Genomic DNA, 27,238 nt, shown 5'->3' on the forward strand with positions numbered 1-27,238 from the left:
TCCCTTCCCTCTCCCCCTCCCCTCACACCCCTCGCCCCCATTCCCGCCCCCTCCCCCTTGGCTCCGCCCCTTTCCCGGCCCCGCCCCCTCCTCGCTCCGCTCCCCCCCGTCCCCATTGGCTGCGCGGGGCAGCACGTGAGGGCGCGGGGGCGCGCGCGGGGGCGGGGCCGGGGGCCGCGGGGGCGCGCGCGGGGCGGCGGCGGGAGCGGGAGCGACCGCACGTGCGGGCGGGGGGCGAGCGGAGCCGGGCGGGGGCCAGTGCAGCACAGCCCAGCCGAGCCCAGCACAGCACAGCACAGCACAGCCGAGCCGAGCCGAGCCCAGGCAGCGGGCAGGTCAGTGCGCGGCGGAGGAGGCTGGGGACGGGGCTGCGGGAGAGGGGGAAGCGCCGGCGGTGGCGGCACGTGGGTCCGCCCGCGCAACAATGCGGGCGGGAGGGGTCCGAGCGCTGCCGGCCGCGGGGCCACCGCAGCGGGGCTGGGCAGGCTGGGCGGCGGTGGCCCCGGTGCAGCCATCTCGTGGCTATGGCGGCGGGACAACAGCGTGCGTGACCCCCCTCCCCGCACCGTGACCCCCCACCTTTCCTATTTCCCGTCTGATTTAACTCAAAATTAAAGGAGGGGAGCTACAGCGCGGGGGGAGGGGGGTCACGCTACTGCTCGCCCGGCATACCCCTGTGGGGAGGCCACGCGCGATGCCGCAGTCCCCCGCCTTGTGGTACCACTCGGAGCATCCCACAGACCCCCATCCCAGCCCCGTGGGTGGGATGCGGCGCGGACGCTGAGGGAGCTCCGCGGGGCCTCTCCACCCCTCCCGACGCCGGACGCAGCACTCGGTGTCACCGGGGGCCCCAGGGGGGAAGTTCCATGCTCCATCCAGGCTGTCTGGACTCGCTATCTCCATGGATGTTTCCCACCTCTCCGCGTCAGACGGATGGGGCTGCGCTGGCTGCATCAGCTGCGGCAGGGACGGCCTCTCCCGGGGCATGTTCGGGACAGGCTTCCAAGGGAAGTGGTGGAATCACTATCCCTGGGAGTGTTCGGAAAGCGTGTGGATGTGGCACTTGGGGACATGGTTCAGTAGTGAACGTGGTGGTGCTGCTGCGCTGAGGGTTGGACTTGGTTATCTGGGAGGTCTTTTCCGCCCTTAATGATTCAGTGATTCGTTATTTGAGCATGTCTCGTTAGGCTGACGAGCCTTTCGCTGGTGGGGGCTTGGGAATGCCAGTAGTTCCCATTCCCAGAGCAGGCAGGTCACCTATCAGGAGGACACCCCATGCCTTTCTCTGCCGTAGGTAAGGTGCATTTTTGCATACAACAGGGATTACTAATCCAAACAATTAGCTGGAATCTGGCAAGTTTGTGCCGCTGCCAATTTCCAGTTAATTCAGTTACAGCTTCATCTTTCTGTGGAAAGGAGCTGAAACATAAACGAGGTGATCTCGCATCTGGAGCTGCTGGGTTGGGTTTATGTGCATCCTTCTGGCTCAAGGAGGATCAGCAAGAAAACTGAGCCTTCATGAAGTCGTGTATTTATTCCACAACAATGGAAAAAGAGTAGTGGGGATAAACGGGGCTGGTGACTTGTTTGAATATGAAATATCGTGAATCTCCCCTGTTATGAGCTGGATTTAAATCCCACGGTTACAACAATTACTAATTTTTTTGTCATAGTGTATGTTTAAAATGTTGCAGGTGGATTTGAAGCTCAGGGCTTTATGGACCCATCAATATTCTGCACCAATATTTATATACATTCAGGATGTATATACGCTGTGTTGTCACTAGGCTTCAGAATTAACCTTCCAGGTGCTGGCTAGTAGGGGTACAGTCCCCCACAGCTGCTTTTTGGGGATGTCAGGTGCTAGTAGCAAAGACCAAATTTGACACTTGGGCAAGGGAAGCAAGAGACTTTAACCTTTGGTAAGTGCTGCAATCTGAAATTTGTTCCTTTTGGGAACATTAACTTCCACAAGGCTGGAAATAATCGTGTCATCAGCGTGCCACGAGCCGTCGTCCTGTTGGCTCTGCTTATGGAGAGGGCTGCTTGTAGAAGCAAAAAGCTTTTGTTACAGCTGTTTTATTTTTGTGTGTGCCTTGATAGCTCAAAAATCACTTGCCGGCTTCCAGTCAAGGCAATCCTGGATGAGAAGCATCCGCTGGGATCAGCCTGCTAAGTGCATTTCTTTGATTTGACAGCAGAAGTGCCCATGGAAACGTCAAAACCCCCGACGTTTAGGCATCTTTCCAGCTTCATCCTCCCCTGCAAGCCATGGAAATGAGTGGCTTGAAAGCCAACAGCACTTGATATTAAAATAGCAAACAGTAAACATGGGCTCCTATCAATAACTTGGGGTTTGTCTTAAATTATGGTTTGGGGTTTGTCTTAAATAGACGCACGTTGCCATAGGGAATCAAGGTTTAGCATCCAGACATGCTCAGCGGGGTGGTAGCGTCTTTGGACAGGGCGTAGTGTACTTTTATAGCATAAATTAAAATTAAAAAGGGTTTTAGCTGGGTAGCAGTGCTGTTGTGTAAGAAAATTGCCAACTTTTGGGCTGAGACCGCGTGGTTTCTGGGCATCATGTGCTGTGGTGTGTTGGTGGATGGTGTTTCCCGGGAGGCTTTGGACGGGGAGAGCAAGTTTTACCGCTCTGGGGCTGAACCCTGCCAGAGTTTTTCAGCCCTAAAACGAAGTGGAGAGGAGGCTTTGTGTGTGCCATGGGTAGCCAAACCGAAAGCAAAAATAAACACCCGCGAAAGCTGGGTTTTTTTTTTTGGTCGTTGACAGAAAAGGAAAGTGCCGGTGCAGGGGCGGGCGTGAAGTCCCGTGTTCATTACGCTCTGAATCTGGAAAATACATATTGTGGCACATGGCAGTGGCGTGCATGGCTCATTTTTGCATCTTCTCTTTTTCCCTTCTGATTTAACCCAAAATTGAGGGAGGGAAGCAGCACCCATCGGCCATCGGTTGTATGTTCATTTTTGCCAAGTTACGCCACTTTGCGAACACGAGACGCGGCCGGATTCCTGTGGCAAGGAGCCCTTAAAATTTCAACAGCTCTACCTATAAATACAGTCGCCGTGAAAGGCAGTCCAGCTTTACAAGAAAAAAAAAGCAACCACACTCTTTTTTTAGTCTCACTGTATCTGCCTGACTTCAGTGCCATGCGATGCATCTCTGGCTGGGTAGTGAAGTCGAGGCAGCATGGAACGTTCAGTCTCCTAATTCCTCTTGCTAATTTACGTGAGGAATGGGTGCAAGCAGAGAAAAAAAATTCGGTTTAGTTGTCCTGGAGGTTTTTGGAGTTGGGGTGGTGAGGTTGGGTCTGTGCAGCCTCATGGCCTTTGCAGAGGGACCTTTGGTGATTGCTTGGTCACGGTTAGTCCCCAGGAGCTGCTGCGGGGCAGTGTAGGATGGAGTCTAAAGCATCCCTTTGGTGCAAAGCATGTCCCAGGTGAAAATTAAAGGGGAAAAAAAATAAACAAAGAAAGAAGCTGGCTGCCACCTTGCCCCAGAGGTGTCTGGGCTCACCCGCTGTTCTCTGATGCAACCTCAACTGCCCAGGGAGCTCAGGGGCTGGTTTTGGACATGCCCAGGGTTGCCCAGGGACAGGCTGGGTACAGAATGTTCTTGGCACTCCTCCACGCCAGTGGGAACCCCCACCAGCCCCAGATGGACGCCGTGGGGAGGTGGCCACTGTGTACATCCTGGTGGAGAAGACAGCACTACCTGCAGGGCTGGGATTTAGATGAAGAAGCTGCCAGGGAGGGTGGTTTTGCAGCATAGCGATGCTTTTCAACCTTTGTAGCCAGAGCAGCTTCGGCGTGGAGCCCTAGGTCACCTTGCAGTGCCAAAACCTGCTGGGTACTGTTGGGATGGGGCATGGGCTGGGAGGCGTGCGGGGGTGGGGCGGGAGGGCTCTCCGCGGCGAAGTGCTGCGTGTGCAGTTGGGCGAAGTGCTGAGCCCGGGCTGCGCGGGAGCCGCAGACAGGCAGCGCACGTGACCGTCTGAATTTCAGGGGATTGCTGGACCGCTCTGCCAACAGCATCTCGCGGCTCATCGCCTGCGATATCGCTGCTTTTCCCACCACCACCATCCCCCCCTTTTTTTTTTTTTTTTTTTTTTGGTCTTTGTATTTCCTTTCGGCTTCCCCACCCTGCCTGATTTCCAAGCCGAAGCAGGAGGGATGAACGCGGACGCGGAGGGTGGCTGCAGCTGCACAGGGTTTGTATCCAAATGGGTTCCTGGAAGGCAAGTTTTTTTTTTGTTGTTGTTGTTGTTGTTTTTCAGTCTTAAAAATATTTTTACAGCAAGTTTCTCACATCGGGGCTGTTTGGATGTCAGGTTTAGTTTCCCATGACATGGAGTGATTAGAGGAGGGAGGGGAAGGAGGGGCTGGATGCTGGTTTACGTGCAGATCTCTCTGCAGAGGTACCATCGCCTATTGATGGTAAATGTGTTCCCTCTCATCTCTGCGATAGTTCTCAGAGATTTCCTCTTTTACGTCACTTCAGTTAATAAGATGTTTAACTTGGGAGCTGGGGGCGATGTGGCGTGTTATCGTGTTGCAAGGAACACTGGGGATGACGAGTTCCCGCACAGACTTGTGCTAGGGAAGATCATATCAATGCTGTGGAGAACAGCTGGGTTTGGAGTCAAACCACTGCCTTTCACCCTTAATGAACCTGACCTGGCTGCGTCTCACTCTTTTTTATTATGACCATGATTATTATTTCCCTTCTAATACTGAGAGAGGCAAATCAGTCCTCTCTGTCTGCTGCATTGTTGGAGTCAAGGGTCCACCTTGATTTTATTGAGCAGATTGTGTCTGCCTGGCTGGGCTTTGGCTCTTTTTTCCCCCCTTTTTGGGGACCCCTGAAACATTTCATGAGGGCACTTGATGACTTTTTTGTGGTGACATTGAGATGATGCTACAGGTGCAGTGGCTGCAGAGCCAGAGCCTCTCCAGGAAAGTCCTTGACTGTGCGTTTCGAGTCCCATTCATGTCACTAGTTGATTTTAAGTTAAGAAAGCATTGCTGTTGGACACGCCTTGACCAGGAATAGCCTTCCTCCCTGCTGCCACAGTTTGCCAGGCCAGCTCATCGAGAGCGGGCGAGTTGGTCAATAAACGCTCCGAGCAGCACCCTTGGGAGTTGTAAACCAAAATGGGAACACTTGTGTCCTTCAGCCCCTCCTTCCTTGCCAAGTTGTTTTCTTCCCCCATCTCCTTCTCCAAACTGCCACTCAAACCCTCTCATTTCTGCTGTGTTTTTCCACAAATGTCTTTTGAGCATGACAGCAAGGAGAAGAAAGCTGGCACAGGGCCACGGGTGCCACGCCACGGGGGGCTGATGCCTGTCAGCCCAACCCTTGCCTGTGGCTTTGGGGGCCCCTTCGTTTTGGGTGACTTGGCAGCTGCACGTGGGTTCGCATCTGGCAGCAGTTGGGCTTGGAGCTGCCTCTGTCTGCCACCAGACCCATCCCACCTGCCTGTATCTCTTCCAGGGCTACCACCTCATCTCCGGGGCTTGAGTCAAGTAGCCCAGGCACGGTGACCAAGATGTCCCCATGGAGGTGTGGAAAGGGGAAGGGCTCCATAACGCTCTCAGGGCAATGGGGACATAGAGAGTTTGCAGATAGAGCAACCACAGCTCTGGTGGTGGCATTTTCCAACCTTCCAGCAGGACCTGTGGCTCGCAGTCCTGCCAACACTTAAGTGCTGACTTGCTGTCAGTGATTTTGCTCAATAACTCTTTTCTTTTTAAGACCAAAATGCTTCTTAAAAAACAACGTGCCACCGGCACATTGGGATGTTGACTTGGTTTTTGAGAGGTTCACAGCCTCTCAGCTCAGCTTTTTCTCCAGGGAAGAAGCAACATGGTTGGATGCAATTTTCATCCCTCATGGGAACAGGGTCTTAAAAAATAACCCTACCACATCCCAGCTCACACCCTCACACCGCTGGATGTGGGAGTTAATTTTTCTTGCTCCTGCCATGCAGAACAGCCCCTCTCTGTGCTTTTGCTGCAACCTGGGACAAGGGGAATTTCGGGTGCAACTCCAGGCTGTGCTGGCTCGGCACATGTCCCCAAGCTGGGTGGCTGCCCAGGGCCCCCTTCATGTGAACGGGGTCAGCAGCTGGGAAATTGCAGAGCAAAGTGCCTCCCTGGTAATTCCCAGCTGCCGTTAAAGCGGCTTTAAAATAAATTCCCTCAAAGAGCAATTCCAAGTATTTGAGGGTTTGAACTTTTCCGGAGAAGGGTTTGGGAGCTGCCGGCTACCACGCTGCACCCTGGCATGCCGGGGAAAGGCGCCAGGGAAATTGCCCTCATTATCCCAACATCTAGAAAACACTTTTTTTAATGTCTATATGATGTTTGTTTATTAGCTGTGTGTGCAACACAATGGTTGGAAATGGCGCGCTGCTGGAAGCAAAGTTTGCTTTAAATTGGGAAGGTGGGCGGCTAAGCAGTGTCCTGGGCTGGAGGCAATGCCCAGGGACCCTCACTGTGCCATCATACCTGACCACCAGTGCTTACCTAGGGGTGCAGCCCAGCCGAGTGCCCTTCGCCGCACATTCCTCATCCGACTTTGCTTGGTAACGTGGGCACAACAGAAAACAAACTTTGCAGCAAGATTTGCTCTCCCAGAGCCCCTGAAGCTTGCTTAAAAAAAAAAAAACAACACCAACTTTGGAGCAATGTCGTCTTTTTTTTTTCTCATGCTTATGAAAATTCTCATACAAAACCAGTAACCTCCTCTGCCCCCGGTTCATTATTTTTTAAGGTGGCGTTAGGGGGCATTTAAGGGAAGGCTTGTCTCAGCCGTCTCTGTCCCCTCCTCTCCTACATCCTGTCATGGCAAATTACAGCTTCATCTGTGCTTGTGTGACAGGCACTAAAAATGGGGAGGTTTGGTCAACAAACAGGAAAATTAGTCTCATGCCTGAAAGGCCCTGGATGTGCCTGTGCTGATGCTCCCCAGGGTGCTGCATGTCTGGTGGAACGCTGGTCACAGGGATGTCCCCATGAGACTGGGCACCCCGAGCAGGGGACAGCCAAGCTTTTCCCAGCAGGGACAGTGCTGGGCTCCTGCCCAAGTCCCCTCTCCACTGGACCCTGGCACCAGTGCAAGAGCAGCCAGGCTGAAGGCTGGTAATTAAACCCATGATCCAGGTCACTCCTGCCCCTCTCAGTGCCCCAAACGATAGGAATGCTGATAGCAGGACTGCATCCAGGCAGGGATATTACACCTCTATGAGCTCATTCAAGGAGCTTAGGAATGAACTGAGTAGTTTAGTGTAAAACCACCCTAGAAAACCCATTGCAGCGGGGAGTTTGTCCCCACACACCCTTCATTGCCATGGCTAAGCTGTTCCCAGCTCAAACCCATTTTGTTTGTGGGCTGTCCTTTGCTCTGACAGCTTCTTAATGAACTTTCTATCGTGTATGTGATTTTAAAATATTTCTCTTTTCTGTTGTGGACATGACAGAGCTGTCTCCTGAGGTGGCAGAAAATACATCTTGCTTCTTAAGGTCGGGTTGGGAAACCTGCACATGGCACAAGGAGGTTTGCTGTGGATGGGACAACACCGGGTGCAGACCCAGCCCAAAGTCGCGTCCACTGGACCACACACTTAGCTCCCTTTTTTCTTCCTTTCCTCCAAAACTAATCCCTCCAGCCCCTTAGGCTTTTTTTTGTTGTTGTTGTTGCTCCTCTCTGAATTCCTTCTAATTTGCAGGCTCGCTGCCAGCATCCAACGCGCTATAAAAAGGGGACTTGTTCTTCAAGCTTCCCTCCGGTACGCAGCGTTTGCACAAATAGCAACACGCTTGACAAGTAGGTCTGATTCCCCCTGCTATTACCCAAATGCTCGTAGGGTGCTCGGGGAGTAGAGCCGCTGTCTTAAGACAAGCCAAGTTTAATTTCACACAGGGCCCCGAGCCCAATTCCCAGCCGGTGTTTAAGCTCCTGTCAGCTGGAAGAACGGTGCCTTTTTATTTTCCTCCCCATGCCGCTCTCTCCAAGAGCAAGTAGATGTGGTTTGCACCCCTCTGTACCTTACCAGCACAGGTACAGCTGCCACATGGGATGGCTGTGGCAGAAGACCCATGTCCTGCTGAATCCAGCCCCAAAGCCACCACCGATTTTTGGCTGGTCCCCCCCACTCCGATACAAGCAGCCTCGACACAAACCCCCTGCCAGTTTCCTTCTTCAAACTAATGAGCCGTTTGACCCTGGCAAGTCCTCCGGGAAAGCTGTTGCCAGAGCCTTGCTGCTCACACGGATACAAACTGCTCTCGTTTCCAGCTGAAATTTATTTGTGGATGACTCGTACCCATTTGGCCTTGCTTTTCTTGTACCCGCACTGGCTTTTAGCTCGGATGGCTCTTTTCCCTGCTCTGGTGTTTATCCTCTGGCAGTCTGTGCCAAGAGCCCTGAGTCTGCCAACCTAAATAACCTCAGAGTTCCTGGTTGAGGGTGGATGGAGGGGGTGTAAGGGCATCTAGGCTTCCTCATTTCAGCAGTGAAGACAACCCCAGCAACTCCATCTGGAGCCCACCCTCCCACTGACAGGGGAAAATCCACCATGCTGCCTCTGGACATCTTCACCAGGGACAGTCCCAACCTGCAGAAGGACTTGCACTACTAACAAAGGCTCTCAGATTTGAACACATCATCTAGTTTCAGTAGCACACTTCTCTTTTGTGGAGCAAAAGCTGTCTAGGCAGAAGATCAGAGGTTTTTTCCTGATGCAGCCTTCAGCAACACCCTTTCCTCTTGTTTTGGGTAGCACTGGGGCTCACACTCCTGCTTGTGCTAATCTTGTGCTAATCTCAGCCCTGGTCTTGTGGAGCAGAGGTTTCCAGTGCACGGGTGTGCCAGGCACTTTGCTCAGAGGCTGAAGTGGATTTACGACATTAAAGTTCATCAGTGCAAAATACACACATGGCTCCTTACTACTGGTCCCCTTTTGGGGGTGTTGGACCATCCAAGATGGTATGGGAAGAGCTGTGAGGTGTTTGCTCTCCCCCCAGGATGGTAATTTCCCACTTTGAGGACTCATTTCCCCCATACTTTTTGCAGCTGCATCTTTGCCATGAGTTTTCTTTGCAGGTTGATGCCTTTTATGTGCTTTCTTTTGAAGCTCTGTGCTTATTCCCAGTGATGCTGAGGTGCTGGTTTATCCATCTTGATTTAGACCCCTCCCTTGTCTTTGGCAGGCAGAATTCAGCTGGTTCCTTTGATGGAAGGAACGATGCTCCAGGTGCCATCATTCACCAGCTCCTTATTTCCTCCAAGTTTTCCTCTAGTTACGAATTTATTTTTGTTTACTTTTTTTTTCATCACGCCTAATCTAAACTGTATCAGCGTGTGTCCATTTGAGGCAGGATTTTATATCCCCCTGCAGTGTCCTTTCATCATTCCATGCCCTCATTAAACCACACATAAATTGGCATCATTGAGGAGGAGCTGGGCTCTGCAGTTATTAGCAGGATTATTCTTATCTTTCCCAGTTTCCAGCAAAACTGCTGGGCTATTGTAACAAAATTCCCCCTAATGCTCATCTGGGCTTTTGGGGAGAGCGATGCTGATGCAGCACTGAGCATCAGCAGCAGATACAAGCAGGAAACCAGCAGACCCCATCATATCTTTCCATGTTAAGTGATTTTTTGACCCCAAGCTCCTCTTCTCCAGGCCATGGTTGTTTAGTACATCACACTGGGCATTAACTTTCCATCCTGAATCTTTTCTGAGCAGCCCGTGGGCTCCTTTGCAGCTGCAGCATCCTGTGCTCGCTGGTGGTATCGCTGCTGTTGCTTTTTGCGTCGTGTTTTCTCACTGCCTAAACCAGCATCCACAGCCTCCAACACTTACAGTGGGTGCAGCTGGGCGTTTTCTCTCTGGAATCGATTTTCCTTGTTCCTCTCTCCCCGTTTGTTTGGTTTCTCACTGTATTTAAAGCCAGGAGAGTCCAGTGTGTGTTTTGCAACCTTCTGCTCCTGTTATTCATTTCTTAGAAACGAAGGGGAAGGAACCACAAGCAATAAAGAGCTCGAGGTTTGAGGACTGGCTGTTTTATTAGTCAAAACTAGAAATGCAGTGACTGAAGAGGGCAAGAGGAAATCCTTGCTGCAGATGTACCTCATTTAAGTTTAGGCTCGTGTAGGTCAAATTTTGGGGACTGTGGATTTCCTCCTGCTCCAGTTTTAGATGGAGCTGTTATCACTGCCATTACTGCAAAAAGCATCTTAGTTTTTTGCCTTTTGCACCTCAATTTTGCACCCCTCAGGCTGGCTTTCCTGCACCGTGCCTGTTTGACACTGGGGAGCAGAGGTGCCCATTTTAGTGACATCATGGCACCTCTTGCAGTGGGATTGCACGTGGCTGATGGCAAGTGGGTGGCCATAAACCAGTCCCAAGGGTCCAAATCGTGTCAAGGAGGCTGAGTCTGGCCATTAACTGCCAGGAAGAGGGGATGAGGAGCAGCAGGGTGGCTCAGATGCCAAAGCCAAAGACACTCTGAAGCCCAAAAAGGACAAAAATAGGCGACTGGGTCATTCAAGAGGGTTTGAGGACTGCTTAAGATCTTCTCCCTCGGAAGCAGCAATTACCAGATGAAAGGGAATGTCTTCAACCAGGCATTTTGGAGCATCTGGTTTGTGTTTGGTGCTTGGGGAAGCAGGGAAGGCTGGAAGGCTGCTCGCTGGGTTGGTGGCTGGGCGAGGCAGAGTGTCCTTCAGGGGATACAGCTGGTGGCTTACAAAACACATTTGACACCAGGAGCAATTTCCACATCTCTTCTCCCTTTTGGACTGCGTTGTCAATAACTTTCCAAAGTGTTAACTCTGGGCATGAGCTGGATTTCTGCTTGCGGGAGGGTGAGGGGCCATCTCCATGCAAAGTGGCGAGCAGGGGGATGCCCACGTGGTTTTCTTTTTAGGTTTTGCCCCTCCTCACTACAGAGGAGGCATTGGCATGTAATTACTGCCAGCTTTAATCCAGCCAGACCAACTGCCTTTCTGGCAAACACAAGTACAATAGGAGCCAAAGGTTATTGCATGCCCTAAATAAAACCATTGCAGCCTTGGGGCCTCACCCAAGCCCAGACCGCAAAGCATCCAGGACCGGCTCTGTTCAGTTTTCCTGAGCCCAGAAGAGTTGGTTTGATGGCAGTGACCCATAACTTGTTTTTTCTTATTTTCCTTCTGCCACCTGCACGCTCGTGGCCACCGCGGCACCTGCCAGGAGCACCACATCTGGCCAGCATTAGCGAGCCCGCCACGGAGTGTGCTTGGTTCAGGGTTTTCCTTGCTAAAATCATTAGTGGCTTTAATTGAAAGCAGAGGTGGGTGAAGGCACGTCCCACAGACGTGCACCACGGTTTGCACGGCTCAGCCCAGCACATGGCTGTGACCAGGGGCCTTATAAGTGACTGCCAGATGCAACCCAGTGTCCTGCCATCCATGGGATAGATGGAGATATCAGGCACCACCCAAGGTCCCATGTGGCCTGGAGGAGCCACCCGGGAGCCCGTGCATCCCACCAGGCTTTTCTCCCAGCTACTGCTCCCTACTGGGATTTACACTGAAATCTGAAGGGTTTAACTTTCTATCTCTGAGCAAATACAACCCAAAGTGATCCAAATGCATTACCTCACTCAGATCTCAAGAAGAGGTAAATATTGCGTCACACTGAGCGTGCTGTATCCTTTGCCCCAGTCTGAGATGCTCTGCCCTGCTGCAAGGACAAGCCAGGCCAGGGAGGAGGTATGTGGTGGGAAAGGCTTTCTCCTCACCTCACAGTGTAATTATTGGTGTCTCCTGTCTGCAATGTGATGGACACTGGTCCTGCCCCCATGCAAGGCTGCTCTGGCTTCTGGCATCCCCACAGAGCTGCCAGCAGGGAGGAATTGCGTTTCACAATTCCAGGCTCCCACAAGATTATTGGAGGGAGAGGAATGTGCTGGAGAAAATATCCCAACTGCTGTTAAAAGGCACAGCTTTCCCTGCCCCTCTCTGGGTCAGCCATTCCTCCACCACACCAGACACCCTCCTCCAGCTGGCAGCACCCGCTGGAGCCAGCACAGTGTCACCTCCCCATACCACCCTGGGGTTCGTTTGCCCTCCTGGCCTCCCCTTTATGTGCAAATAATTGCAACTGTGATAAGCAGGCACTTTTATGAAGAAGCTCTTTGCTTTTCCCTGGAGCTGCTCCTGGGACAGAGCTCAGTCACTTTATATCTGGACAATAAATCTCCAGGCTCTCCAGGGCACACCCTCCACACAAGGCAGTAATGGGCCTGCCAGATGCTGTTCTGTCTGGGTGAAGAGCACGCCAGCCAGTTGCAGCATCTGTAAATCATTTGCCAGGAGAGCCCAGGCAGTGTAGGAGTCTCAAGCTGAATCCCTTTTGGCCAATCCTTTCTAATCACGGTGAAGGTTTCTGTGCTACCCAGAGCACAAACATCTGTGGGCTGCAACAGCCCGTGGTCCCAGGGTGAGAGATACATCCCACACGTCTCAGGAGGAAGGTGGACAAATCTTTCTCCTTGGTTCTTGTGCTTCTGAAAGGCATGAAATCCTCGCCAGGCTAAGGTATTCTGTTTCCCTGATCCTACTCTTTGCATCTGCTGTTGCTACAAAATGCTGTGAGCATCAGATGATGAGGTGTGGTCCTGGGCAGTGGAAAGTACTGGTGGGCAGTGGAAAGTCCTGGGGAAGCTTGAACTGGTTTGATGTTGAGTCATTTCCTGGGTGATGGGACATGGACAAGGCTGAAAGTGGGGATGGCTTTCTCCGATGTACCTTCCCTGTTGAGTCTTCTCCATAATCCCAGTCCATGTGTTTTGCCTCCAGCAATAGAACACCTACAAGTTCTCTGCAGAAGATCTTGTTGCATATGGGGATGATGGTCAGGCTGTTGCACTCTGGTTTCTCTCCCAGGCTAATTACAAGCCTCTTGGCCTCTCTTAGGTGGCTTTGGCAACTCTCTGCTTCTCTGGCTCCGGTGCTGGGGAGCCCTGGCCACAACCATCAAGTCTTTCCCTGACTTTTAGAAAGCGGTTGCACTTCTTGTGTGTCTTTTCATTGCCGGAAGCTGGTAAGTGGACAGATCCCACACAAATAAACTTCTCAAGGGCAGAGAGTCAAAATATCCCTGGGCTTGTTTGGTGGAAAAAGGTTAACCAGCGTGAAGTCTATGAATTGCCGCTGACCCGACTTTGTTGACAAAATACAGTGTTATTAATTGGAGTTGCAGGCAAACTGCCTGGGGATATTTAGAAGGAACTTTTCCATCACGAGGGCCAAAATCTCCCTGGGAGAATATCTGACTGGGCTCTTCGGAGATGCGCCTCGGGCTTGGCCATGGCTCTGATCTGGGGTTTTGTTGCTGAGGATAAGGTGTGTCAGTCTCCCACAGTGGCCATGGGACTGTAGGGATTCACTGGCAGCGGAGCTGCAACAGAGGAGGAGGCCACCAGGTGACATCAGGTGACTCATTTAGAGCAAGCCTAAAAGGTCTCTGTTGATCTAGTGGAAGGTGTCCCTGCTCATTGCAGGGAGGGCAGACTAAATGACATTTAAAGGTCCTTTCCAACCTAAACCATTCTGTGATTTTTATGACTCTAACAAGACTTCTGAGTCCCTAAATGGAGGTTTCTGCTCTCAAGCTGAGTCCTACCCACAGCATCATTGCCTGGGCAGGAGCAACAGCTTCATGGTGAAGGTGAAGTTCAGGAGTGTGACCTGTGCTGCTCCCAGCATGGTCCTAAACCCCAGCAGCTGTTCACTGCTGCGTTGACATCCATGACACTCCCTGTCACCCTGGTGGCTTATTTTAGACCGTGGCAGGGCCGTGGTCTGTACATGTCCCTGGGTGCCATCGCAGCATTTCAAACCGGAGAGGAGCCGCCACCGTGGCAGCTCCAGAGCAGGCTGCTCCTGTCACGGCTGGCAAGTTCCTTCACAGCCTCTCACGGCAGTGCGTGACGAGCAGCTTGCTTCCCTCGGCCTGGGAGCGAGCGGAACACCCGCGCTGGCGCGGGCCCAGCGCAGAAGCTGTGGGAATCCTCCTCGACAGCGTGACAGCAAAAGATCCTCTCGAGCAGGGCCGGAGCTGGGAGGCTCTCTCGGAGGTAAAGCCCATACCGGTGCAGGAAGAGCTCACCTTGGACTGTGAGGTTTCCTGCACCTGTGTGGCTGAGTGTGCCAGAAAGCAGCCTCGGTGCGTGCCAGGGTGATGGAAATTCAGCTGTCAGCGCACAAAACGTGCCAGTGCATGTCCCGATGTGCTTTTAGGAGGGGGGTAGCATCTGGTGGAGGTGGGCAAAGGGGCTGGGCCCTCTCCTCAGTTTCCCTGAAAGCTGACAGTCACCTCCTAGGTAAGGTCAGCCACGTTTAGGTGGAGCCTTGTATGGGTGAACTCTGCACCTCAAGGGCTGCCAGGTCCCTGTAGCCCACAGGTGAAGCCCCCTCTTCTGGGATGCTCAGCCTTGCCTGTTTCAAGTTGGAAGAGCCAGTGGGAGCGAGATCCATATGCCTGTTTCTGCTGGGCTGCCTCTGGACATGGTCTTGCCCGGGGTGAAGTGGCTGCAGGGGTGGAGGGTCCATCGAGGCTGGAGTTCGGAGCAACCTGACCGTTCTCTGCAGAGCAGCCGTGGCAGGCAGCCCACGTTTCACAAGTGGGGTTTTCCCATCAGGCTCTCCAGCTGCTATAAATAACAGGAAACGTTTTGTCGTTTTCTGCTCCAGAGAAGGTCAGGGGCTGGATTCTGGTCTTCGGAGCTTTAATAAGGTTGGAGATTTATGCAGTGTACCCAGAAGTCCCCCGAGACAGCCTGCCTGAGGCTGTTTGGCTCCTTGGGTGGAGAAGTCCTGAATGCCAGCCTTTGACAAAGTTACCTTAGCCACCCTTTGTGAGATGTCAGGTCCTGCTAAATCCTTAGCGTGCTCTTCATCTGCAGATGTTAACTCTTGGATTGCTGCCACACCAGCTCACGAGAGGTTTGAACCATCCTCTTATCTGCGATAGGAAAAGCTTCCACTGTGGATCCCAGGATGGATAGACACAGGGACACCAGCCAGTGGTCTCTTGAGCTTACTGGGAGCTCATCTTCATGGAATCATAGAATCTGCCCTCATGAGAGCCCACCTGGAGTACTGTGTCCAGGTCTGGGGTCTTTAAGCACAAGAAAGCCATGAATCTGTTAAAAGCAGGTCCAGAGGAAGCCACAGAAATGATCAGAGGGCTGGAACATCTCTCCTTGCAGTTTACCTGGCTTGTGCTTGCAGCAGGGTAGAAACCCAACAAATCAAGTGGGAAGATCCATCCTCAGGACTTTGCTCAGACATCTCCACAGCTTTTCTGGGTCATGGAGAGCCACAAGCACCAGGTCTGTGCCGCCTGTCGCCCCAGCAGCCGCCCAGGGAGGAGGCAGAGCCTCTGTCTGTTGCCTCTCCCATTTCCCCAGCAGATGCAGGAATGCTTTGATGTCCTCTTCCCAGCGCCCAGCCCCAGGATTAACCACCAGTCAGACCCCTTCACTGCCTCCAAATAAATCTCCTAAACTCAGGCAAGCCCTGCTCAGAGGGGTCCCAGCATTCCCCTCTTGCAGAATGAGGGTTAAAAATAGCTTTTCTCCTTGCACCTGCCACTCTGAAGCCAAGACTGCATTTTATTTTTAAAGCCTAGGTTTCCTGGTGGTTAGCTCCTCTCCTGGGGCAGAGAGGTTGGAGACAAATAGAAAAATTATCTGTCTAAATGGTACAGAGAAGGTGGGCAGCATGGAACATGCCCACGTTAGAGACAGTTTGGAAGAAACCCTTCCCACCCTAATCTCTTCCTATAACCTCATGCTTCAAAACCAAGGCAGGGATGCAGCTCCAGGTATGATCCTTAAAAAATATACTGAATTTTGCTCCTTTTTCTGTGTTTATGAGAATGTCTCTAGGGGTCTATTGGGTCTTCAGGCAGATCTTTGAGGCCTGGCTCAGGAAGCCTGGCTCAGCCCTGCTTAAATGGTTTCAGTGAGGCTGAATTATTTTTTGTTAAAGCCCATGTGTTTACATTTCATAAGCCTATTTTAAAACATGTGTATACAAGAGCAGACTTATTTATAAGGCAGATTGGCCTGCTGTGTCCTTACCTGACTTAAGTGTCAAGGAAGCAGCTTTTTTTTTACTTTTTACAAGCGCGATTTAAAATAAAATACTGGTTTGCTGTGCACCAGTGGATCTGCCCAAGAGGAGGTCAGGTCAAGGTCTTATTTTCCAACTGTAAAATGCTATTTTGCTTGTTTATGGAGCTTCCTCTCTCCAGTCATCATTTTAGGTTAATATGTTAATGACAGCTATAGGTAAAAAAAAATCATTTATATTCCCCAGAGTCCTGGCAAGCCTGCATTGCCAAAATCCCAAACTAGCCAGGCTTCCCAGTGAAACAGCTTTTGGGAACTTTCCATCAGTAAAGCAGGATTTGCTGGGTGACCCACTCGGTCCAGGTTCTTGGCAAGGTTTCTGATTTCAAGTCCCCCAGGGAAATTCTTGAGAAAGCCTTTGTGGGGGGATCTTGGCATTTTCTGCTTGCCCTGGAGGAAGGATTTTATTCTCGGTTTGAACCATATGAACTGGTAACACACCAGTCCAGCAGCAGGAAGGTGAGGAGCACTTTATGGTGGTGCAGGTCGATGTTGGAGTATGGTGAGATGTGTACAGACCTTAACAGCAGGATGGGGAGGGTGAGGAGAGCCCCAAGGAACAACTAATTTACAAGAAAGCAAAGCGAAACTTTGACTGTAGGACATGAAGTTCATCTCTCACAAGGGACGAGAAACCTGTACGTGTTTTTATGCCTATGCTGGGAGATCTTTTTCTGCCTCTGTCAAGCTTCCATGAAGCTTGTGGGGCTGGGACATGAAGACCTAGGAGGTGGGGAGGTGAGCAGATGCCATTACACCCAGGAGAGGGCTGAAGCAGGCGTGCTGTGAGGGGTGGTTTTCCATCCAGCAAAGCTGTAAACCAAAGCCCTGACCACTGGTGGTTATTTAAAGACTCCGACAGCGCTTCCTGCGATGGGAAGGTGCTTGGCCCACGTTCAGGCTGGGCGACTGCTCTCTGCAAAGCCAAATAAACAGCAACCACTTGAACTTTCCACCTTGTGGGCTCCGCCAGATGCCTCATCCCCGGGCCATGGCCAGGCACCAGGCCTCAGATAGGCTTTGTGGACAAGCCTCCTTGGAGGGTTCAGGGTGATGGCCGCATTTTGGGGCTCAGAGGTGCTTTTCCCATCTCTGAAGGACCCTAAGGGAAGAGTTTGGTGCTGCTTGGAGCTGAGAGGGGGCATCTGTGAAGGGAGATCTGTGTCTCAGAAATGGGTTAGGATGCTCTCTATGCAGGTCAGTGACCTTGGGTGGGGCAAAGGGAGGAAATTATGTCCTTTAACCCTAGACCTCATTAGATGCTAAATTTCTCAGAGGAGCACAATCCAAGTAGCCAGCACAAGGAATCTCATCCATCCATCAAGGCATAGTGGTGATGTGTGACTGCAGACCATCTTATCTGCAGGATGCCAATGAAAGCATTGATGGTTCATAGTGATGCTTCATCCATTGGGGAGGTTGAAGGTGGTCCCTTCCAACCTCAGCCCTTCTGTGACAGTCGATGTGAGATGTCAGACACTTGCCTGTATTTACTTTGGTGCTTTTCTCAAGTTGTAGTTAACATTGTGCACGTCCTTCCCCACTCCTGACCCTTCCCTGGTGACCTGAGATGTTTCAGCAACTCACACGAACCCTGCAGGGGAGGCTCCTTCCTCACATCCAGCAGCAGCAGCCCCTCAGCCTGGGAACTTCTGCAAGACTTGGCAGCAGGACCATTGCAGGAGTATTTCACACAGGACCCAAAAATATTGCTGTGAGTGCAACGTTGGTCGGCCTGAACGCGGGGTCAGGTCCCTCAGAAATCAGACTGTTGACGAACAAGCTTGAGTGTATTCAAATGTTTCGTCTGATTTTCTTGGACTGCAGAGTTTCCAAGGGAGCCAAAAAAACTGGCTGCTTCTCTTTGTTGACTTTGCAGGACCAGAAATACAGCTGGGTTCAGTGAAATAATGAAGCTCCAATTCTTGTGTTGGTGTAGCAGAGAGGGAAAAAAAGCTCAATTTTGAAAAGCTCAAATGTCTCTTTGGAGATAAAAATACAAGTCCAAGGTGGTGCTCTCTGACTGTGCTCAGCATTGGGGATGATCACTTGGGCAGCCCCAGGAACAAAATCCTTGCTTGACATCCCTCTGAAGTTCTAGCAAAGAAGCAAATCCAGGGGCATTTCACTTGATCAAGGTCAAAAAGTGGGCCCAGACAGGCTTTGGGGAGTGCAGATATGAGCTGTGCCGACACTGAGCTGGGATGACAGCAGAGGAGACATCAGGCAGCAGCAGAGAATCACTTAAACTGCAAGTGAACCCTGAAATGACAGCAAATTAGAAGCAAGCCCACGTTTCAGTCCAAGCTGGCCGTGAATCAGCTCTGGAAAACGAAAGACGAAACTTTCTGACTTCAGTTCAAGTTATGAACTTATACACTCCCAATTATCTGGTTTCGTGGACGTGAGCCAGAGACAAACATTTTTTGAGGCGAGTGGATGGGACAGATTCCTGAAAATGAACTCATTGAAAAAGGCGTGATTTGGAAAAAAAGTTTGTCTCAAATTCTCGGATTTTACAAAGCTGGGTTAATGTGACATGAAGATATCTTCTGTGTGTCTCAGAGCTGCTCTTGAGCATCCTCCATCCATTTACTGCTCTTTACTGAAATGTAGGGGCATGATAAATCACTTCCAAAAATGGAAGTTGAAAAAAATAATCAGATTTTAAGCCCATTTGAATGATGACAAATGTGCAAAAAGCTTTTGCACAGGACAGCCATGTAATCTTATTCTATTCCTCCCAAGATAACAAGCCCAGACTGTCAGTGAACTGTGGGCAAGTGGGGCAGCCCATGGTCCAACTTTGTGATTTCAGGGCACAGCTTTGGAGTGGGGGTTGGAATAGGAATGGACCACATGTGGGTGCAGTTTTTGTCAGCAGATCTTACTCCTGCAGGGTTTTTTGCCGATGCTGTTCCAGAGCAAGGCTTTTTTTCCCACTCTGTTTCCCTTTAAAATACTGATTTATTTTTGCTGTTGCTTTAAAAATGGCTGTATTTTCCCCAAAACTGCCTTCAGGCTTTACAGAACCCAGAATATCTGCCTGAAGCTGGGGATAAAAACGCAGCATAGGCGTCATACAGGCAGCTGGGCAGCAGTTCCCTCCCACGAGGTGCTAAAATTGGCATCTGCTAAAGTTAGCTGGGAATTCATGGAGCTGTTGTTTGTTTTATTGAAGCGGACAGGTCAAGAACCAGGGCTTTATCAGCACCCTGGCATCAAAGGGATGCAGCAGCAGTCCTGGATGCTGGGAATCATCCTCGTCCTTGGTGCTGTGGCTGCAAGCTGGAAGGGTGGCTGGGATGTGCTCCCGGTGAGGAGCTGGTGATGCATCACCAGTTTGGAGGCAGGGACACTGCAATGATGGTCCTGCCCAGCCCCTCCCCGTGGTTGTGCCAGTGAAGTGGGTGAGCTCAGAGCTGATCCTTAGTGTTTAAAATCTCCTGTTCCTACACTGTGCCAGCCCTCCAGGGAGGCTGCAGGTACAGCTTCATGGGAGAGGTCAGTTGGCATCTCCAGACCGTGCAGGGAAGCCCCTTGCTGAGGTCCTCGGAGACCTTCAGGTGCCACCATCCAGTAGAGCTTGAAGGAAGTCCTTCTGCTGTGTTTCCAGTAAATGCCAGCCCAGGACTTCTAATGACAGCAGAGTATGTGCTCCATCTGTTTGATCATCGACACTTACAGTAGGTCTGGATGGGTGGGGATATTTTATCGACCAGCTGATAAAAGAGAATACCAGGGAAATTCCCACATGGGAACACGCAGCAGAGTTTCGCCCTGTGCCTCGGCATTGAATTACAGGGCTCATTTAGCAACCCTTGGCTACCTGTCCCAGTGCTGCCCACAGTGCCATGCCACCACTGCCTGTTTGCAGGGAGATGAGCTGGGAACGGATTAAGCTAAAAATAAACTTTTTTTAATTTATTTTTTAATTCTCCCAAGGCAAGATCGACTCCATGGTGCCTCTGCCAAGATGGCCATTGATGTCACGATGACCTCCTGCTGGCAGGGCCGAGTCTAACCGGATACCTGCTGGCTTTGCACTGGAGCACATGAGCCCCATGTCCTGTGGCTGGAGGGGACATCTTGAGTATCCCTTGGGATGTCCCACTGCGATCCAGCCCATCCCTGGGCTGGTTTTGCTGTTGGTTGTCATATGTGATGCCAAATTTAAATTATTTGTGAAATATCAAAATACCCTTTGTGCTGGCTGCTGGGAGTACTGTGTGCGCATCTGTACCTATAAGGGTTTTTCTGCCAAGATAGTTGCAATAGTACAGATTTTGGCAGGGAGCCAGGTACACGCTCTCATTTAGCTTCCTCTCTGTACCACAGGGGCTTGTAATTGAGCCTTAAGTCAGCACTGGATGTTCTGCAAGGCCTCCATAGGTGTTTCTTGGTGTTGCATTTTCTGCTCGATGCATTCTGGCTCTTTAGGAAACAACATGAGAAAGAGATTCCTGGGATGCACCCATGACATGCAGGATTGAGGATGGCTGTTTGCCTCCTTGCCTAGGCTGAAACCCTCTTGTGTACCCCCAGGAACAGAGGATAAGGACCATTCTGGCCAGATCTCAAAGCCAATATTTAACCCAGATGGATGAGCAGCTTTATGCTTGTTACTGGCGTTGCTTTTTCATTCACCTCCTTTGCCTTTTTCCCTGCCGAGAGGCAGAATGTGTGCATGTGCATCTCCAAAAACACTTACTATCACCAGTTGGCTTCATCATAAATGATGAATTTGGGCTTACAGCTTAATTTACCCAGGGAAGCTCATTTGCTTTCAGCTTGATTAGAGCCTGCTCCAGTGCAGCAAGGGTGGCTGGGAAATGCCACCCACGCCGGGGTGTCAAAATGCCTCTGAAACCATCCGGGAGCCAGAGCCGGGGAGCCAAGCGGAGCTGGAACAGCTTGCGTGTCTCCAGGCCATTGAAGCTCACCCCTGGGGCTGGGGAGGATGTGCAGAGCACAGATGAAACACTGCATCCTGCCTGTCCCATCCCTGCTGGATCTGGCCATAAGAGCCGAGGAAGTTTCCTGCTTAGCAGGGTGGGGAGGCTTCACATCTCAGCCTTTATTTAATGTTCAGGTGATAGAAGCTTCGCTTCCCTGCCTGGCGCTGTCTGAGCAGCCAGCACGTTCAAACGCTTCCCTTTCTACAGGGAATTTGCATCTCCCTAAGGGCAGCAACCGGATTTATGCAAATATCCAGATTAAAGAGAGTCAAAGCCAAAGCGTGCTCATGAGTAAGCATTCCTGGGCACTTCTGGAGCAGTCAGACACTCTCTTTCTGACCTTTGGGCATTTTGAGGAGAAGCAGCATGGCGATGCCAACTGCTCCTCTGGCCCCAAAATACTACTGTGTGATGATCACTTCACTTCCATATTGTCCCAAGAGTCTGAAACGATGTTTTGGGGTTGAAACGTCCCTGTTGTTGGAATTACTTTGCTTTCCATGGGGTGTGACATCCCCACTTGTTGTGTTGTTCAGGTGATGTTCCACAGTAGCACTGTGGACAGGATGGATTTCCTCCTTGTCCTGCCATTCCCTTGAGAATGTGGTCCTTCTCCAAAATCACCCAGGCACAGTCCATGCAGCCAGCTGGGCTGTGCTGCACAACCTTCTCCTTGCTTTCCCTGCCAGGATAGGAAGAGGAGAAAGGATCATCATCCCACGGCAGCTTTGACATGAGATTTTTGCTCATGCAGATCATTGCAATTTCCCTTCCTGAGAAGCCAGGGTGTTTGCTGGCTCTTACAAAGCCGCTGCTGGAAATCCTTCCTGCGAATGACAGAAATAGGATTGGATGACTTTTCATCTTCTGTATTGAAAGACAGTTCATTCAAGTGCAAGAAGCATCAGGATCTGTATAGTTTGCCATTCTTTTTTTAGCTGGTTTCGCCTCAAACAGCGGCTGGGAGCAGCCTTGGCATGCCAGAGCATCACTGCCTGACGAGTGAGGATGTGATTTAAAACATGATTGTCTGGAGCACCAGCAGCTGCTTTCTGCTTCTGGTGTTCGGACCAGAAGGGAACTGGCTTGGTAGTAATTGGGGAGCCCATTTTGGCAGTCTGAGACCACGTCCCAAGCTACAGCATTGTAGGACTCTGGTCCTAAGGATTTTTCAGCCCTTTTTTCTGATTTTCAGAGAGTCCTGTTCCAGCGAGGTTTTTTAATACTTTGATTAAACTTGAATCCAGTTTGGATTCCACTTGATGAAGAGACAAGCTGGGAGCTGGGTGGAAGCTGATGTGGAGAACCCTGGGTAGGGGTCACGGTGCCACCTGGCCACCCTGACTGTCAGTCACTCGTAGAATCAGGGAGTGGTTTGAGATGGAGAGAACCTTTAAAGATGGTGTTGTTCCAGACCCTATGCCATGGGCAGGGACACCTTGCATTAGAGCAGATTGCTACCTCCAAGCCCCATCCAGCCTGACTTTGAACACTTTCAGGGATGCAGCATCCACAGCTTCTCTGGGCAACCTGTTCCAGTGTCTCACCACTCCCATAGCAAATTTCTCCTTATGTTCAATATGAACCTGCCCTTTTTCAATTCAAAACTGTTGGTTCTTGTACTATGACAGGCCATAGTAAACAGTTCTTCTCCATCTTCCTTATAAGCTCCCTTTACTGTATTGAAAGGCCACAATAAGATCTCCCTGGCCACCAATTCCTGAGCTGGAGGAAGAGCCACAGCTGGAGGAAGAGCCACAGCTGCATCCTCAACTTTTTAAGCCCCTATGAGCCCAGCTGCAAGGTGCATTTCCAGGGCCTTTGGATTTCAGGAGCTCCATAGCTGGAAAATGGCCTCAAGTTGTGCCAGGGGAAGTTCAGGTTGGATATTGGGAAAAATTTCTTCACTGAAAGAATGGTTAAGCATTGGAACAGCACCATCTCTGGAAGTGTTCAAAAAAACAAGTAGACATGTCACTCTGTGATACGGTTTGGTGGACATGGTGGTATTTGGTCAAAGGGTAGACTTGATGATCTTAGAAGTCTTTTCCAACCTGAATCATTCCACAATTCTGTAATTCTAATTTGCAGATGCTGAGCAATCTGAGCTCTGCACTGCCTTAATCTCCTTCCTCTGAAGTAATGCTCGATTCTCCCTTCTCCTCCTTCCGGTTTGGTCCCCCATCTGCCCTGGTGTGAATTGGGCTGAGGACATGGGGCAGTGCTTTTACACACCAGGCAGGCTCTGCAGATCGAGTGGAGACATTGATGTCCCACCAACAAGAACAGCTGCAGCTTTCAGCATTTCATCCCCTTTGATCTTTTCTTTGAAAGAAAAGCCACCTTTATTTGCTCTGCAAGCTCCCACGGGTGGGGGTCAGCTCTTGGCACAGCATCCTTTGGCTCTGGGTTTTTGCGCAAGGGCGGCAGGACCAAAGGATTTTGTCCCTGTTGCTGGGGGTGGCTGGGTGCAGGAGGGTGGGAGAGGGCACAGGATCAGACTATGCCAGTCATGCATCCAAAACTCAGAGCAGCTCAGAGGTACCCACCTTTGTCCCTAGAGCTTTGCTGACGTGTTGCTTTTGCAGAGCATTTGTCCTGTGGCAACTAGGGAGCTGTGCTATGGCTTTTTGCTGGAGCTAAGGAGTTTCCTGGAAGAAGGTTTCTGGGCAAATCATCTCTGCAGAACCTGGGCTCAGTGGGATGAGCCAGGAGCGCAGTGTGCTGAGGATCTACAGCAAGCCTGGCCCCTGCCAGATCTCGCTGCATCCCACCCAGGAGCAGGCTGTTTTCCCATCTCCCTCCGTTTGCTCCATGGCTTTTAATTGTCCTGGCTGACACCCATCATGTTTCCCCCCACACGATGTCTCTCCATATTATTAGTATCCCTGAGGGGACATGTGCATACAGCATCTCTGTCCCATCCTGCTGGAAAAGGGACATCCCTGGAAGGGCTGTTTCAAGCGGTGGTTTCTGCTGTTAAGGTCAGGGCTGGTGAGGATGAGGAGAAGCCAACTCAGGGTTTTCCATGCAGGATGGTGGCTGCCTTCAGAAGTGCTTCGGTGTCCACCACAATAAGGGAGAGGGCCAGTTGCATTGCCATCCCCCAGCATCCTGTCATGATATGTGTGACCCCGTCTCCATCAGGTGAAATGTGTAGACCAAATAGTGCAGAGGAAGAGTGAGATGGTTTGGGAGGACAGCCCTTTAGAGCACAAGGTCTGGATGGTGGAGGAAGCTCAATGACCCACAAACTCCATCTAAAACCTGGTGGCATTGGCTTGGAAGAGAGGCTTTTCTCTAGAGCATGGCTTTTCTGGACAATGCTGGCCGTAGCTGGATGCCACCAGAGACGATGCGTCCATGGGGTTTATCACAGGTAGAGAATGTTCTGTCCCACGTTGCATCCCCAGCATGTCATGGAGCACTATTTCAACACTGTCTGCAGGTCAAAATCCACCTGTTGGGTAGACTGAGTCCCCTGGAGCCCCTATTCTTCATCAGCAGATGTCCATCAAAGCCACCGCAGCCCGGCAGCGTTGGGGGTTGTGCAAGGGACACCAATGACGCAGACAGGGCCACAGTGGCCTTTGGTCAGGGCTGCTGCTGACCTGAGGAGGAGGTAGGACCAGGTGGTGTGGGGACATCTTCCCATCAGAACGTCACCACTGAGTGGGAACATGCCAAAGAGCAAAGTCCAAGTCTGGTGGAACACAGAGGGTTTGAAGACCAGGGGAAAAATAGTGGTCCTGGGATAAGCAGTGGAAAACACTAAATGCAGGCTGCACTTCTCCCAAAAACAGCCACCCCAGCACAGGCTCAAGTCGTACTTCCAAGGGGAGGTCATGACAGCCCCTCTATGCCCTCCCCAGCAGGGTGCTGCTGCCTGTTTACCCTGAAAGAGGCATTGTTCTGCCCCCACCCCCAAATTTTGCCATTCAGACACGTGCCACAAGTACTAAATTCACTCAAAATGCTGTGAGAAACCACAAGAAAAGATGAGCAGGTGTTCAGCCACATCAGATATTCAGGATGGAGAGACAAGTGGCAGTGACAGTTGTTGTAAGGGACCACTGGGGTCAGCTTGCCCCCCCCGTGCATGTTTTGGGACAAGGATGCTGCTTTGGGATTCATTTCTTTCCACGGATGCTCTTGGGCAAGGCAGGAATCCTGGAAATGCCCAGTCAGATGCAGAATTGCTTTTTTTCCCCCTGATTCCTCTAACTGGAAGAAATCCCTGAAGGATGGGGGGGAGGTGGCCCCAGTATTTGGGGTGCCTGGCTTCCCTGTGCATCAGGCGCCGGAGCGTGGGGACTGTCCGTCCCCAGATGACCAAGCTTTTCACCCCCCCACCAAAAAACCCTCCAGGGCACACCCTCTGCAGATTTGGGAAGCAGCCAGGCACAAGCCTGTTATTACTTTTCCCTGTGGAGTTGGCCTCTCTTCCATCTCCCTTTTTTTAAATTTTTTTTTCTTTCTTTTCCCTTCAAATCCAAGCCAGGAAAAGCCTCTGAGTCGGCACCAAGCTCCTCATGGCTGCTGAGGAAGGTGGTGGAGGGGATATCTTGAGTCATAAAACCAGGATCTCTCTGCAAGCAATGCCACTGCCTGTTGCCCATGAGTCATCTGCTACCAGGGACAGGGTGGGAGGGCTGTGTTCAGCTGGGGGGGGGTTCCTTTTCCCCCTCAGTGCTGAAGGTTTGGTGCCTCTCTGAGGTTTTTATGATCTTCTTCTGGTAGCTGGATCTCTCACGGTGCAAGAAGGAGTTAGGTTAGAAAAAGCCATCCATGGAGACTGCAAATTGGAGATGCTTGGGGTCTGCATGTGAGGGGAAAAGCTGAAATTCCAGCTAAGGAGCTGGGAGATGTTGAAGGGATGCCTGGAGCACCTTATGTTTCCTCTGGGGAATTGCCTCACGAGCTCTGGACAGGAGATGCAGCCCCAACACCAGTGGCATCACAGGAATCCTCATGTCAGCACAGGGTCCATGTCCCATTAGGGTTGTGTACCAGCACCAAAGTGGGTGAGAGGCAAAAACAACTCCCAAACAACCTTTACAGGCACTTTCCACACTGTGCCTCAGCCTCTCTTCAAAGAAAAGAGGTGCAAATAAAAGATAAGAAAGGGTCGATCACGTTACCAGGGCCTCTGGTGCTTCCCAGCTTGCACAGTGCTGGGAAGACTGTGCTCTTCTTTATATCAGTCTGGCTGGCTTGCTGCCTCAGCTTCCCTATTCCTCCCTCTTTCCTGGTCTCCTGAGTGCCTGCTACTTGCAAATCTCCATACCAGCATCGTACTGGCACCTTTCCCTGCTGCCTGAATACTACCAAACTATTCAAATCCAACCTGAGCTATAAAATCAGAAGCTGTACAGCTCTCTTCTGCAAAATCACATGTCAGCCAGCATTTACCACCAAAAAGGAGGAAAATGCATGACCTGGTTTATCTTGCAGGTGTGTTTTGGTGGGCTTCCTCTCCCTCTGCAGTTTTAATCCTCCTTGCTGCTTTGCTCAGAAAACATCACCTGCAGCAAAAGAAACAACGAGAAAAAATAATGACCCCTTGGAGGGAAAACCCCACCATGGTTCCCTGGCAGATGGTGCCGGGCACTGCTCCGCTCCTGGTAGCATATACCCCACCTCCACCACAGTACCCAGCGCAGCTTTTCTGGGCATCCCCCTGTGCTCTGTCCAGCTCTGCACCTGGAGCAGGACATGCTGGTGGCTGCTGACGCCTCTGCCCCCAGATGCAGCTCCTGCCGGGGGTTTTGTTTCCGTCGCTCTCCTCCCGGACCTTTCCTGTTTCCTTCCATGCAGATGCGACCGGAGGAAATCTCAGCGACTTGGCTTTCCTCTGGCTGTGCCCCAGCTGCGGTCACAGGCTGGGGACAGCACTGTGGCTCTCTGCGTCCTGGGACCTGTCCTCCGTGGCAGTGATGGCAATGGTGGCAGTGGTGACACTGGTGGCAATGGCAGCAGTGGTGGTGCTGGTGGTGGTGGTGACACCGGTGGGAGTTTGGTGACACTGGTGGCAATGGTGACACTGGTGGCAATGGCAGCAGTGGTGGTGCTG

General features: G+C 51.4%; 1 protein-coding gene across 1 annotated transcript in view; it reads left to right on the forward strand.

The window, feature by feature from the left end:
* Positions 1-1,097: 1,097 nt before the first annotated feature.
* The window catches only part of PTP4A3 (protein tyrosine phosphatase type IVA, member 3), a 42,629-nt gene continuing 16,488 nt past the window's right edge, over positions 1,098-27,238 (forward strand). Inside the window, exon 1 of the mRNA XM_017828464.1 lies at positions 1,098-1,294. The gene's annotated coding sequence lies outside the window, so the exon portion shown is untranslated. The remainder of the gene's footprint in view (positions 1,295-27,238) is intronic.

The sequence above is a fragment of the Lepidothrix coronata genome, unplaced genomic scaffold (assembly GCF_001604755.1).
Source record: "Lepidothrix coronata isolate B3197 unplaced genomic scaffold, Lepidothrix_coronata-1.0 Scaffold148, whole genome shotgun sequence".
NCBI classification, from domain to species: domain Eukaryota; kingdom Metazoa; phylum Chordata; class Aves; order Passeriformes; family Pipridae; genus Lepidothrix; species Lepidothrix coronata.